Below are 15132 nucleotides of genomic sequence, written 5' to 3'. Positions count from 1 at the left end.
GTGGATAAAGCTCTGTTCTCCAAAGACTTACTCTGAAGCAAGATGTGGAGGAAATCTGTTTTTTACTTGTGCAAGCAGTCTCCGCCAAATGTCTTCTCTTCCCTCCCCCTTCACTGCTTCGCTAGAAATCCCCTTCATTACTCACACACAAACAAGGCTGTTGCCATAGAAGTCTTTTTGACTTGGTTAAAAAGTGATTCAAGAGGATCACCCGGTGGCTGAACCGGCTTATGCTGAGAGTAAGACGGCAGAATCCAGGCCCTCTCTGGTGGCTGCGGCTGCGGGGACAGCCCCGACTCTCCCGTCAGAGCTTGCCAATCTTCATCTCTGGTTTTGCTCAGAAAGTGAAGCTGAACAGGAAATTATCGTGCTGCGTGACACGGAGCAGTATTATGCAGTATCAGGAAGATCATGTTTATGAAATGTTATTTTTCCACTTTAACGGTTAAACCTTTGGACTTGTTTTCTTAACATAATTTTCATTTTCTGCAGTTATTTATGTTTTAATGTTCTCCTCCTCCAAAGGATAGACTCCCCTCCTCATGCACTAATGCATAAACTCTGTGTCTCCACGGCAGCCCTGGGGCTGAGGGAAGGGAAGGTGAGTCCTGAGACATCCAAGCGCGTGGTGGAAATCACCCATCCCCGCGTGCCTCTTCACTACCGACTGATGCTGGAGCTGCGGGCCAGGCTCCTGGGCACATGGGTGGCTTCGGGGACACAGCGCAAGGCACAGAGAGGAGGCAAAAGGAAGGGGCTAAGTGGGCCCCAGTGAGTAGAGATGTGGTTTCACCTCCTTTATCTTTCAGAAATGGTCTGTAGCAAAGTGCTGGCATTGCAAGGGGCCCGGAGAGTGCAGTATAAAATAATTTATCCACTTCCAAGAGTAAGGCTAAAATAAAATACACACTGCTTAGCTCACTGTAAACATTAACAACCTTCTTTGTAGCCTTTCTGATGAGCCTCCTCTAGCTACTGCTACGCGCTGGAGCAGCAGTTTGGCATTACCATTGCAGATGAACACCCTCCCAGGAGCATTCCTTCTCTTGCCTCAGAGAACTTGCGCTTCTCACGTGCTCGTTAGAGATGGAAGCTGCCAGGCTCCAGAGGTGCCACAGCAGTGATCCTGCCCCTTGGCTGCTGCATGGCGCTGCCCCAGACCTGTGCCACCACAGCGGCCGTGCTGCTGCTGCAGGCACCGAGCAGCCGCGGGCTGCCCCGTGGTCCCTCTGCGCCTGGGCACGCGCTCCCTCCTGGCCTCCTAAATGTCCTTTGCCAACAGAGTGGCAAGGGGTGGGACACAGCATCCTGCCTTTAATGGGAAGCGAAGGATGGAGAGAGATCAGTGGCGTCTGCCCGCAGGAAGGAGGACACAGTGGAAGGCGCCAGGTCTGTTAGGGCCGATGGGGATGCCTGGAGAAGGCGGGAAGACAAGCTCACCAGCTCCCCTAGGTGATGGCAACTTGCTGCTGAGCTCCAGCTGCAGGGTTTGTGGTCTGAGCCTGCCCTAGGGTGAGCAGGCTGCAGTACCCAAGGCACTGTGTTACCCTCTGAGCAACAGGATGAACCCAATCTCTTGATTAGCTGTTGGTTAATTAACGGTAGCCTGCTGTACCCTGGGCGAGACAGAGGTCCTACAGGAGATGTAGCAACCAGAGGCTTTGCTACCGTGCAGGACGTGACACAGGGAGGCACAGGAGGGTAGCGTGGGCATGGATACCGGCCTTTCCTAGCCTGGGAGCTTCATTTGGTAGCTTCAATATTTAGTAGACATATTTTTGTGTTATTTTATATTCTAAAACACACCCTGAAGTTCAACATAAACCACTGTCACAGGCCTGAAGTTGAGAAGCAAGACAGGGCTCATGGTGTATCGTGTGTGCATGTGGATCTAACTATCGGGGGAGCATTAACAAAATAATCTCTCCCTGCTGAGGCTTACTAGGGCTCCCAAGACATCATCTGAGAGAAGTATCTGACATCTTTAGAGTGTTAAAGCTAAGGATTTTTCGCATTTTTTAGAGCTAAACATGTGGGATGCATACAATACATTTTTCCATCCTAATTAGCATTTTCATTGGCTAAACTGTGCCTGGCCCTGATACTTCTAGGAGACACACTGATTCCACACACCACGAGGGCTGCCGAGGAAAACAGATACACAAAGACAGTAATTATGCAGGATTTTAAGCAGTTTCCACTTAACCAGTGAATGGTGTAATACTAGTCTAAAAGCTTCGACCAGCCTTTGATGTAAAATTTAACTGTTGAAAGAGACAGAGAGAAAAGGAAGAGACAATAAAAAGCCCCGAACAGACTTTGCAGACTGGAGCTGCATAAAAACTGCTGATCAAATGGTTTGATCAGTTGAGAGCCATGATTTGAACAGGAGGAGAGCTGAACCTCTGTTTGAAAGTTGTATCCTACCCAGATGCGAACTCAAAAGATCACCTATCCGCTTGGTATTTAATTTGCAATATTGATGCACTAAGCTGCTCCCACGCACAGTAAATCAAGGAGCAAGGAGCAGAAGATAACTGCCAGCCCATACGGACAGTGACTCACTTCATTTATTACCCAGGGAAGTGTGTCCATTTTGCAAACAGAAGTGGCATTTTCCTCGCTCGGCGGCACAAAGTGTCTTATTACAGCAGGACTGTCAGGGCGAGAGACTTATCGACAGCTTGGGTTAAAAGCGCCAGGCACCCCGTGACTCTAACTCAGTCAAAGCCAGCCTGATGCAGACGTGGCCACTCGTATCTCTTTAAAGGACATGAGTATACCACAGTGATGCCAGAAGTTCTCAGGCGTTATTTATCTGGGAAACGATGTGTCTGAAAGGGAAAATAAAATAACTTTGACAAGCTGCCCATGCCAAATGTGAAGTGCTTTGCTGTCTTCTGGAAGCAAGTGGGGGTAAGCCTGAGGATGTACGCCTTCCCTGGCCTGCTGGGACGCAGCTGGGCTGTCAAACCCAGCCTTTGCCTCTGTTAAAACAGGCCAGGAGCTCAAGAGCTCAAGAGACGAAAAGCAAGAGATACCTGTTCCATCACCCACAACAGCCCTTTTCCACTAGCAGCTTTCAAACAGCTAATCAAAAAGCAAGCACAGACTGGTACAACGCTTGAAACATGCCGTTGCCTTTGCACGTCACTGTCATCCATCCTTGCACGCTCCAAAGCCCACGGTCTGGTTTTCAGGTGAGGCACTGGAAAAGCTGTTGCCTGTGAGGCTGAGCAGAGCATGGCACAATGATTCAGGAGCAGGGCAGAAGCTTTGCACTGAATTTGTAAGGCCTCAGAACCGAGGCTTCGGGCTGTGCTTGGTCTGAACTTTTCTTGACCTGCTTGCAGCTTTGTTTTACTTTGTTTTGCTTCGTTTAGCTGTGGCAGCAAGTTCTCTAAGTGACTGCGTGTACAAAGCTAATTTGTTTTACTTTTGTATATCTTTGCATGGTATGAGCATACTTTTATAGAGGTAGCAGTTATTCTATGCAGAATGAGAAATTTATGACTAATACAATAATGTAGCGTAGAGGAAGACAGGTCTGCTACAACAGCCGTGGAGAAGTGGAGACACAGGATGAGGCGCAGAGGAGAAGAACAGGCATGGGATGATGAGAGATGGGGCACAGGCTGGCACTGGTGAACCCACAGCTATAAACATCTCTCCCATAGTCATTTAAATAGAAGTGAAGCTGGACAAAACTGGGTTTAGGGTAAAAAAGAGAAGAGAGAACTAGCACTCAACATATGTAAAAGGCACCACATATAGTAAATTCTAATGAAACATGGAGCTGCAGACCAGTGGAGAAAGAGAAAGGTGTAAAAAAAACCACGTTAGCAAACTTACAAAAATGACTCCAAGTGGATCCTAGATTGAGGAAGGAGACACTATCAACCTGAACATCATGCTCCTCCCTGCAAAGCACTCCAGATGCCCCCAACTCACTGCAACACCCCCAGCCCCACCAGACTGAGACCATCCACCTCAGGGCACAGGGGAGCAGGGGACAGGCGAGCCTGACGCCAGGAAGAGGAGTAGAAATTAACTGTGTGTGGAATGATTTTAACTGCACTGTAGTTCTTTCTTTTTCTGTAACAATTAGATCAAACTAGCAGTGATTTCTTTTCACCTGTAAACAAGATTTTTAACATTAAAAATGCTGGAATTAATGTAATGTGGTGACATCAAAATGACAGAGAGGTCACAGATAGGAAACAGTCTACTGGTCTTCTGCGGGTTTGCTCTGGGTGTCACAATTCCCATGACTGAGCCGTGGTACAGGGTGACTTCTGGAGGTCAGATGAGGCACGGCTGGGAGCTGCACAGGACACCGTGTTCCTGGGCACGGGACAGCTATTTTGGCAGAGAGCGGCCACAGTGGCAAGCTTTCAACCACCACAAGGAAATCACTGCCTTTCCCAGGAAAGGGAACACAAATAGATCCCACTGAGGAAACGAGAATCCTGGGACAGATGAACTGCAATGCACATTATTTATGTTAAAATGCTAAAGATCAGGCCAGAAAAAGCTATAGCCAAATTGATTTGGAAGAGCCAAGCTGGATTCATGAGAAGGAGGCTAGCAGAGGATGGTATGTGTGTAATTTGTAACTTAACCCAGGCTGCAGAGATATGGAGACACCAGCTGTCATGCTCCTTGTGGATGCATAGAAAACATTTAACATGATTTAACAGGACTATTTGGATCAAGTGATGTTGAAGTTTGTTTTTCACAAGACCTTTGCTGATAGTGTTTTCTTATGGACCTTCCCCTGCTAAACTGTTGCCAAAACTCAGCAGGATGCAATTTCTTCTCCGTTTTCCCTGAGAAAAAAGCACTGCAATTCAGTGGGGCTAATCAAGCAAGTATCAAGTCTTTAACAGTCTTTAATCAAGTCCTTTTTTTTTTTTTTTTTTTTTTTTTTTCACAAATGGGGAAAGGGTATTTGCAGTTGCTTGGTTAAAGCACCTGGGCAACAGCAACCACAAAAAACAGACTCTTGGGAGGCCTGGGGGGGCAGTGTCCAATGTGTTATCATGCAAACTGCATCCCATAGAGCACTGACTACCAGTTCTGTAATCACAACTTTTATGAACTCCAGGAGCTGCAATGTGCCTTGAAAATCTAGGTTTTGGATGGACATATCTGGATGCCAGATCCAAGTCAGCCTATCCAGCTCAGCGGAATGAAACTTATGGGCATCATCAAGCTTTGCATCAATAGAAGCAGAAGACTGGCAACTCTTCAGATGAGCCAACGTTTTCAAAGGTCATTGCCAATTTTGCAATACCAGATTTTTAGTCAGACCTATGCCACCTACTTTACAGATACACAGAAAAGCTGGTCTTTGCTCCAAAGACCTTACTTTCTAAACACATGGATCCCATACAGGCAGGGCTGCTGCTAGAATTAATAGTCTACTAATCATGTTAGCTTTTACTTTTCAGCATATGCTGATGCCATATTTCTGCAGCCAAGTTATCTATAACATGATGGATAGTTTTGCCTGCTTCTAATTTTCAAGTAATAGTGGGAATATTTTAGATTTAATCAGAAGAACCTGACGTTACTCTATGGTTTTATTCTTGGCATTACTTTCACAATTCAAAAACATTCCCACTTTCAAACTCTTAATAGAGATGGGGGTGGTTATACCCAAAATTTCCCGTCTCCATCATTAGGAGTGGGACTCACTCAGGAGGTGAGCTGGTTTCCCGTTACGTGCTGCAGAGCCTGGACCTCCCCGGTTGCCAGCCCAGCACCAGGGCTGCTCACGCAGTGTCCACCCCGGCAGCCACCCCGTGCCTTGGGCAGGGGCCACAGGGCAGGACAGAGGCTGCTGATGGGGAATATCTCTCCTTGAGCCTTTCCGGAAAGAAGTCTAACCGCAGGACCTGCTGCACTGCCTTCCAAAGCGGCTGGCGGTGGGGAGGGCAGGCACAGTGGCTCTCCTGGATGGAGGAGGCGGGAGGGTGTAGTACCCTGCGGCGCTGCCACGGTCCTTGCTCGAGGTGGACCATGTGCTGTCGAAGGAACGGCTGGGGAATGTTTTGCTGTGCTGTGTTCCCTTTCCCATCCTGGCAAGATCAGTCATAGAGCTGGGCGAGTTCATTATGTGCCATGTTTGTTGATCTAAGTGAGACGGAATGAACTAAGACTGACTTTATTTGGCTCAAAAGGGCTGAACAGCAGCTAATATTAAACACCTCTCATGTGAAGCAGGGACATTGGTACTGAAAGAATTATAATGACTTAATGTGAACATTAATAACGTGTTCATGAATAATACATTTTAAATTATTACCTAGATATTGGCTGGCTGGAGCTCCAACCTTAGCCCATATTTCTTTGGCACTATTTAACCTTGCCACTAATTTAGGGAATTAGAGGTACTAGAAATCCTAGCTGTGAGGCAATATGGATAGACTTAATAGTATAATCCTTGTCCCATTCACACACTGTTTCCCCTTTCCTCCTATAAAAGGGGTAACAGATAAAATGAAGTCTATGAATGAAGTCCATAAAATGAAGTCTATGCCGAGTCTATGGCCTCTCCACACAACGAGACGCACCTTCCACCAACGCAGGCCATGCAGTGTCCATAGGAGCTCGTCAGAAGTGCGGCAGCCCTTTTCCTGTGAGGCTGCAAGTGCCTCCAGCAGGTCCCTGCTGGTTCTACGTGCTGTTGGCGTGGCCAATAACTGCGTTGTGTCTAATGGAGCGGATGGCAAATTCAGCCCATCTCTTTTGATTGCAGGAGTCAAGATTAGGATTCATTTGGAAAACATCTCGCTAGCCAGAATTTTCCAAGCAATGGATGGAGGAGGCAGATAACACTGTAATACATAGGCTTGTTAAGTGACACTTCCACTGGACTTCTCTTTCCCCGTTGGCTGCTCAAGCAGCTGTATCCACTTCCAACACCCAGCACACCTCGCAGGTACCTCCTGCACAGCTGCTCCTTGCATCCATGAAACCGCACTCTAGCAAGTGCATTAATCAGACAGGGTACAGCTATGCAAACAGATTACTCCGAATGATGTGGAGGTGTGGATTTACAGTGTCAGTGTAGCTGCTAGTGGCAACTTCTCAGGGGCGGCCTCTTGCATTGGAGCAAATTTCCCTTTATGGTTAGGCAACTTTTCACTTACCCCAGACTGTGAATGGGACCTTGCTGTGGAAAACATGATGTGATGCAAATGCACATCCCCACAGTCACTTGTTTGTATAGCTGTATCTTTAGAAATAAGAGTTGCAACCAGAGTAGAGCTTGAAAAGAGCCCTGCTGCTGGCCAAACAATGCTTTCAAAGGACTTTCAAACACTGCTTCATGTGGGATTTGTAAATTGTTTTGCTGTACAAATCACTGTGAGCCCAATTCAGCCTGGGTCTGAAGCATGGTTTATAGTTAAAAACACCATGCAGCTGTAATACAATAACAAAGCAGTTCCTCTGACTAAAACTGGCTGCAGTCCTAGGGGGTTTTCTCTTGCTTTCTCAGTCACACCCTTCCCTTAAATCCCCTCCTGGGTCATGCAGCTGACCCCAAGTCCAGGGCCTTTAATGGTTAGTCTAAACCAGCAAAATTATTTTCCAGACCAGAACATTTAGGGTTTGATATATAGATAAAGAGTGAGCTCTAGTACTGTCTCATTTTTGACTCATGAGCAATGCCTGACCTCACTGATGTGCCCCCGGCTGGTTTTCAGAAACTGAGCTATCAGGGGAAATATTCCTCCTCCAATTCTCACGCACCATAGGTGTCATGCAGATGTCACTGGAAGGCCATGCCGGATGCGCACCCGCATGCCTCTCCTCCGCCTTACCCCAAAGTACGGCTCTGGGGTGCGTACACAGGCGACAGCCGCGGGCTGTGTTCCAGCCACCCCTGCCCTACCGTGTGAGTGCCCGGAGAGGTGGCCAGCAAGGACCTGCACACGCAGCCGGTCACGGCCACCGCTCCCCAGCCGGCAAAGCCATAAAGCCATGCAACGCCGTGCAGGACCATGCTCTAATCTGGGACTGGGGCAGGGCGAAGCAGAAGGGACATTTTCTGCAGAATGCACCTGTTTACATCAGAAATTTTTTTAAGATTTAATTAAAGTCAGGGAATACTTACAAATACATCTTTGCAGTAACCCAGTTTGAAATTCTTAATTTTGGAATGTTATCCTTTTTAAAAAAAAGTCCTTTAAAAAAAAAAACTCAAAATCTACATAGAAATATTCCCCAAATTTTTCAAATTTTCCCCAAACCAAAACTCCTGACCACGCCAGGCACTTTCATAGGAACAAAAACAGTAACAAAGTTGGATCATTAACATTGTGTAGAAGCCTAGTTTCAGCTGATTGTGCTGGAAATTTTGGTACTTTCAATATCTTTTTTTTTCTTTTCCAGTTCTAATAAACCACATAACTTAGGGGAAGGTGATACTACAACAGACAAAATTCTTTAGCGGTTCTCCTCAGTGCTCTGTGAACTCTCTTTTGCAAGCTAGGTGTCTGGTTTTGTCCTCAATCCAGACATCACCCCACCTTGCGTCCACCTTGCAGTACACAAATGTGCCTATGGGCTGCACCAGCTCAACTCAGACCAGCATCCACTTTCAGTGATGAAAGTCCACAGGACCAGGTGTCTCTAGGCCAAGAATTCCAGTAAGTGAAATTTATTGTTTTAATATTCTTTTCTCCCATTTCTCCAGCAAGGGATCTTCCATCACTAAATCAACACGACTCAGCCTGCTGCAGGAAGACAGAAAACAGGACAAGCACAGGCCATCTAAAAATAAAATTGAGCCAGAGAGGTCCTCTGCAATATTGAGTTTTACTACAGCACCAAGATGACTCAAACGAGCTACTCTGTGGGGCAGAAGCAGGTAGCAAGAAAAGCTTGCAATTGGTGTCAATATGACAAGAATGGGTGAAAATCATCCTGGTTTCCACATTAAAGATGGAAATCTGAGGTCCTGCACAGAGCAGGAGCAAGCAATCAGGTCTCTCCAGCCCAGTGCCTTTATCATCACGCTAGTCACAGAGGAGGGCAGGAAGGTTTGAGGGTGAGCATTTGCTTTGTGCTCTGCCCCCTTCTCTGTGCCCAAGGCCACAAGGATAAGAGCATCCGCTACCTCAGTGTCCACTGGCAATTTCTCACTGCCAGAGAAGGGAAAACTGGGCTCCAAAACACCCTGTCTTATGGATGGCCCAATGTACCACCCAAGGCAGAGGACAGAAATAGCATCCTCAGCCTTCCCCCATCGGCTGTCCGTGTGGGAGCCGCTAGATCTGCCCCTCCCCATAAGTGACCCCTCCAGCTCCTACAGGATACCTGGAAGTGCTCTATCTATTCCTAATAATGCTGAAGGAGAGTAGTGTCTGATGGTATGTAGTGCACAAAACCAGGGTAAAAATATGATCCAGAGGGTTTTACAATCTAATTAAAGAGTTTAATTCTTTATACATACTGTAAAACTGAAAATCCAGGGTAGGTCCATTTGAAAACAAAGCAAACCAGATAAATGTGAGCTGTTGCACACTGGGCTATGGGTATATTTATGTGGAAGACTGAACAAATAAATTAGTGGTTTCTTTTCTGATAATGTAAATACTCCCAAGAACGTTGGAGATCCCCACGAAGTCATCTGGACGGGGATATAATGCAGTGCAGATGTGAAAGTGCTTGAAGGGAAAGAGGGAGCGTCCAAGCCTTTCCCGAGACTCTCCTAACACCCTTATGACAGTGATCTGCCTCACTGTTGTTGTTGGCATGGCTTGCTCAGCAGCCGTCACAGCCCAGCTTCATAATTGAAGCTACAGGCCCAATTCATTAAAAGAAGATTTACTGGTGTTAAGAGGGTTTTGTTATAGATCTTGTTTTCATAAATGGGGCTCTATAGTGCATTAGGCGTGTGATTTACAGAGGAAAGAAAAAACTCTGAGTTATGGGGAGAAATGCATGTGAGCAAGGTCCTTGGAGTGAGAATAGTTTAGTATGGAAACAAGATACAGATCTGGGGGGAAGGAAAGCAATCTCCTCCTATCTGCTGGTGTCCCAGGAGATGTCACAGCAAGACGTGACCACACTGGGGTTGTTGCGGTGCTCTGTACGCCACATTGCTACTGTCCTGCGTGCTCCGGCGGCTCCAGAGGAGGTGGCAGGTGGCGGGGGGCCCAGCTCCCACAGCTCACTGCCTCCTAAGTGTAGCCTCTGCTGTCTCAGAGAACTGCTCAGCTAAGTGCTGAGACCCTGTAGATGTCTTCCATATGGAGTGACTTTCTAGCCAGACTTGCAAGTACAGCCCAACATGGTTAGCAGGGGGAGCTGCAGCTATAGTGCAAGTGACTACAGGACCTATAGTGCAAGAGACATGCTAGGCATGATATGGCATGATAGTGTTTAGCAAATAGAAACCTAGTTAATATGGGTAGTGGAGTCTTGGGCATGCCTAAAACACCATGCTCCCCAATTGCCCCCCCTCTTTCCATTGACTACAGAGGGAGCCAGTGGCTGGCCCCCATTGAGATGAAGTCCCCCACAGGTCCTGATTCACAACGTTCAAATCCCGGTTGCCCATGTGGCAGAATACAAACAGCGTGGCTACCTACAGTGGCCAGGAGCAATACAATGGCTGGATCCAGATGTGGAAGTCTGGAGGACAGCCCAAAACCCTTCTAGTCCCCTTCCTCCTCCCCTTAAAACAGCCCCCTATTTGCCTTTATGTCTGGAGTGCAAAACAATTGAGTAAAATATCCTGTTCCTTTACTGAACCCTTTAGGTTTCTGTTCTTAAAAGAGCAGCTAGATTATTTTATTAAAAAACTGTGGAAACTTCCAATTTTTATGGGGTTTGTCTCTCAAAATTCATAAAAGGCAATCATGCAATTAACAAAACTAATGAGCAATGCACAGCTTAGTACCAGCCCCTTTGGAGCTGCTCAAAATCCACAACACCCAGGAGTTAACAGACTTTTAGTAGTCAACGCAGGAAATTGCTGTGTGTTTTGATTTATGATGCTATGTTACAGTAATTTTGCTCGTGCAATATCTGATATGCCGTAGTGACCCACAAGTGACACACAGCTCTTCCAGAAGGTGTCCTGTACACAACCAAGCAATTTCCCTCGCCAGATCTTGTACATACAAAACGTTTTCTGGAAACATTCATTCACATCTTTACAAGTGATTCACTTACTATAGGAATATCATAAAGGCAAAAAAAGTTTGTAGGCATTTTAATAAAAAGGAAGTGTGAGGTGAAGCATTTACTGCCTTTAATTTCAGTTGTTCATGTTTCTCCAGCAATCAGGAGCTAGTTTCCAGAGGCCCTGCAGGTGTTCCAGTGCACATTGGATGTGATAGGGCCTATTGTTTGTGCCAAGCAGTAGATTTTTAAGCAACACTTGGAAATGTTCACAGAAAAGGGCAGTTTTGGACTTGTACAAGGGGAATGATCACACACAAAACCCAAAGCTAAGCTTCACTTGCCCAATGGGACAGTGAGGAGTAAAAGCATCCTTATGAGTCATGAATTGAGTCAGCTCAGTCAATGACCAAATACTGCATACTAGCTATAGGCTGCTCCCAAATTGCTTTTGACCAGGGACTACTGCGTAATTCTGATTAAGTAAAAATGTTCTAAATCGTCATAACCTGCATGTGACAAATACACACACACACACATGCACACAAAAGAGAAATCATCCAATTATTCCAAGAAGTTTATTCTGTTCTAATCACATGGCAACACTCAGGTACATGTATCCAGTCACATCCCACTGGCAAGCCACCAGCAATAGGACACCAGGAAAATCAGCCTTGATGCTTCAAACCCATGTTTTTCATTTGCAAACCTCTAAAGAACCACGCAGTGGAGGGAAAGATCCTGCATTTCAAATGCAAGCTGGCTGACAACAAGCAGTTAATCTGGACAATCCCCACAGGAGTCGTTCAAGGGATCCACAGATGATGGCTGAAAACCGTAGTTTTAGATCAATCATATTTGACAACCCAGTTTCAGGGCTGGGTTTTTTCTGTATTGGAACTGTAAAGCTAGAAAGAGAATAAGAAGCCTGTCTAATAATTGGCATTCCAGCCTGTCAGAGTCATATTATTGCACATAAAACTTCTATTAGATGAACAATACAAAGGTTGCCAAGACAAGTATCCAAAAGCTAGGCAATACCAGAAATAAGGTCATTACGCTCTGCTTTAGTGTTCTGAATGACACAGCCATGTTATCCTTCTGTGGCAGTCAGCATTGTAGTGTCTGTCCTCCATGGAAAACAAGACAGTCTGTGAGATCAGCATTTCCATGAGTGAAGATCCCATCTATACTCACCCATATAAATCACGACAGCCAGAACTTGCCAGAAAATGGATTGCTCTGTTTGAAGTGTGTCTCACCTGACCTTTCAGAATATTTAAGCATGGCACCTCATCTGCCCAAAGCACTTGAGGACTGCTCTGGTGTTTCAAAGGCTGTTCTTTTGCTCCATGCTCTGCGCTATACCCACTTCTTCTGCCACACTGCGAGCCCTTTATGGAGAGTGAAAGAATGGTCACTCATCCCACCCTCACTCCTCACCCAAAAAAGGGCACTCAAGAGTTTCAGGCCATGAGAAAAAAAGCATTTCTCATCCTTAACTTGGATCTTGGAAGTAGCTCAAGCTGCATATTTGGCATGGAAAATCTCCTGCCCAAACATTTTTAAGTTTGGCAAAATCACAAACAAGGAAGACTGAGGTCTTATAGCAGGGAAAACTGTTCAACACAAATAATAAGTAGAGGTTCTAGACCTCTCAAAAATAGCACTTGATATAAGATCTATAAAAAGAGTTTCTCCACATAGGGTTCAAAGCTATTAAGCCAAGGACTGTTTTTTTTTTAATAAAGACCTAGAAGGACTGCAGAGAATCCTCTACATTTTCCTGTAGACATTCACTGAGATTAGACTGACACCAAGAGTTGTACTGAACTAAATCTGCAGTCAAAAAGTGATAGTGTCTCGTGGTTAATGTGAGCAGCCAGTCTGCTTAGATTGAATCGCTAGATTTCTAGTCCACACTAACAACCTGTAGGACTAATTCATGGACTATAATTGATCAAGATGACAACAAATATTCACACAAATCAGCATCTTTTTTCCTACAGATGGCTTCTTCAAAAATGTTACAGTTCATTTGCAGAAAGCCATGTTTGGAAGTGAAAGGAAAAGCATTAGTTTGACATCCACTCTCCCTCTGAGCATTGCCTCCCCTTACCTGCTTTTCTCTTTCTAAGTGCTAAAATGTGGGAACTGAAACAGTGACTCCAAAAAGGTTCTGATTTAGATACCTAATGTGAGGTAGATATGCTAGAATATTTATCATCCCAGATGCTGCTTTGGGTTCTCTGCTTTACGCTCATCTCTGTTCTTTTGTATTTAGATTTCACTGATACATGTTTTCCTGAAAGCCTCTTGCACTGCAGGAGAGAAGAGCTCCCTTAAGTCGGTTTGTGTAGATCTTTAAAATAATACTGGTTTACACATTAAAAGACAGACACAGCTGCAGTGAAGGGCAATAGGCTTTTGATCTTTAACAAAAAAAAAAAAAAGAATAACCTGTGTTTAAAGAACATTCATTTTATGCAAATAAATCTGTGCAGGAAAACAGTGTAAGAGAAATGTGTGCCCTTTAGAGACCGGGGAGAGCAGCTGGCCTGGCCTCACGCAGGGAGCAGCCTGCAGGTGCTGGGAACCAGCCAGAGGGTGAGATTCTCAGCTGCCGGACTCAAACCTGGCTTTTGCCGCAGCGGGAGCAGGAAGATGTGCTTGAGGAAGCAGGGGTCTTGTGGTAGCTGTCCCTGGAGAGATAGATGTTCATCCCTTCCTGGCTCCAAGTGCTTGAAGGGAGTTGCTTGGCTCTTTGCATCTAACAAATGCAGATATCTATCAGGCTGGATGTTGTGTTTTCTTTTCTTGTGAAATAAGACTTAATTTGAGAAATATTTGTTCAGAGGTGGTGGCTGGCAAGAATTTCCCTGTAGGACAGCCTGTGCTCTGACTTTGGTCAGCTCAGAAAAATGTCAGATAAATGCTTCTGGAGAGCTGCAGAGGAGAGTCTGATCTAATACTCATTTGAAACAAGAGGAGTTTCTATTTGCAGAACTTGAAACCTTTTCTGTTTATTTCTCATTTCTTGCCCTGCTGTCATGACTATGGATTTTCTCCCTCTTCAGTGTCTTTTATATGAATACCCTGCCTTATCATAGGCAGTATAAGAAGGTGAGGGGAGAAGGGGTGACAAAAGGAGTGCAACTGCCATGTGTTTCTTTCCCATCCAGGCAGATCTGAAGTGCTCAGCCTTCATCTCCCTCCTATAGTCTGCAACACCAAAGGGATCAGTACAGGTAAAAAAATTTATGCTGTGTTGTGTGACTTGCAAGGGGCTGGCAATTCCAAGGACCATTTAATGAGCCGTGTCTGACAGCACAGGTAATGTGACGGCACTGCCTGCCTTTTGTGTCACCACAGCAGAGGAGACGGACGTAGGCATCTGCCCATCTCCCAGCTAAGCCAGGAAAGAGAAGATGCATAGAGAGTTGGGAAAACAAACATTTTAAGAAAAACAAATGAGAAAGAATGGGAAAAACACTGATAAATAGTGCTAGTACAACCTTTTCCTACCTTTGGATCTCAAAATACTTCACCATTTTATAAGATGGAAAGCACACAAAGCCTATTGCCAAGTTCATGGAACCTGTTTACATCAGAACCAAGGGTGAAAAACTACCTTCATGTTACTGCTCTCTTGAAATGTTCTTCTTTCTTCCTCCCAGCTCAATTGTGACATGTTTCAATATAAACATAAAATATAATCCCCTTTCCCACAACAGAGGTTCACTGTGTTCAAAGGTTGGAGAAAATCTAAGGTAAACTTGGGACAGATGGATTTCAGGAAAAATGGAGTTAATTTGGCAACATCTCTTTCAGAGATCTCTCAGATCTTTGAGAAAAATGTGTAAAAGTGCTGGGTGAGGTTACAGAGCAGCCGGACAATTGTTCAGTTCAGTGGGTGTTCCCAGTCATCCTGGGACCCAGCTCGCCATGAAAGGAATGCCAAGACACAGCTTTCCTCCTCCAGCATCAAGC

The 15132-nt window shown here is 45.5% G+C and overlaps 1 long non-coding RNA gene across 1 annotated transcript; it reads left to right on the top strand.

Moving 5' to 3' along the window:
* The first annotated feature begins 2738 nt into the window (after positions 1–2738).
* LOC129202526 (uncharacterized) lies at positions 2739–8804 on the top strand. Its single transcript, XR_008575733.1, has 3 exons — positions 2739–3200; positions 5108–5274; positions 8708–8804. It is a non-coding gene; the product is annotated as an uncharacterized LOC129202526 (long non-coding RNA).
* Positions 8805–15132: the final 6328 nt, after the last annotated feature.

Source organism: Grus americana, chromosome 2 (assembly GCF_028858705.1).
Source record: "Grus americana isolate bGruAme1 chromosome 2, bGruAme1.mat, whole genome shotgun sequence".
NCBI classification, from domain to species: domain Eukaryota; kingdom Metazoa; phylum Chordata; class Aves; order Gruiformes; family Gruidae; genus Grus; species Grus americana.
Note: the sequence above shows the minus strand (reverse complement) of the source record. Positions and strands in the feature narration are given on the sequence as shown.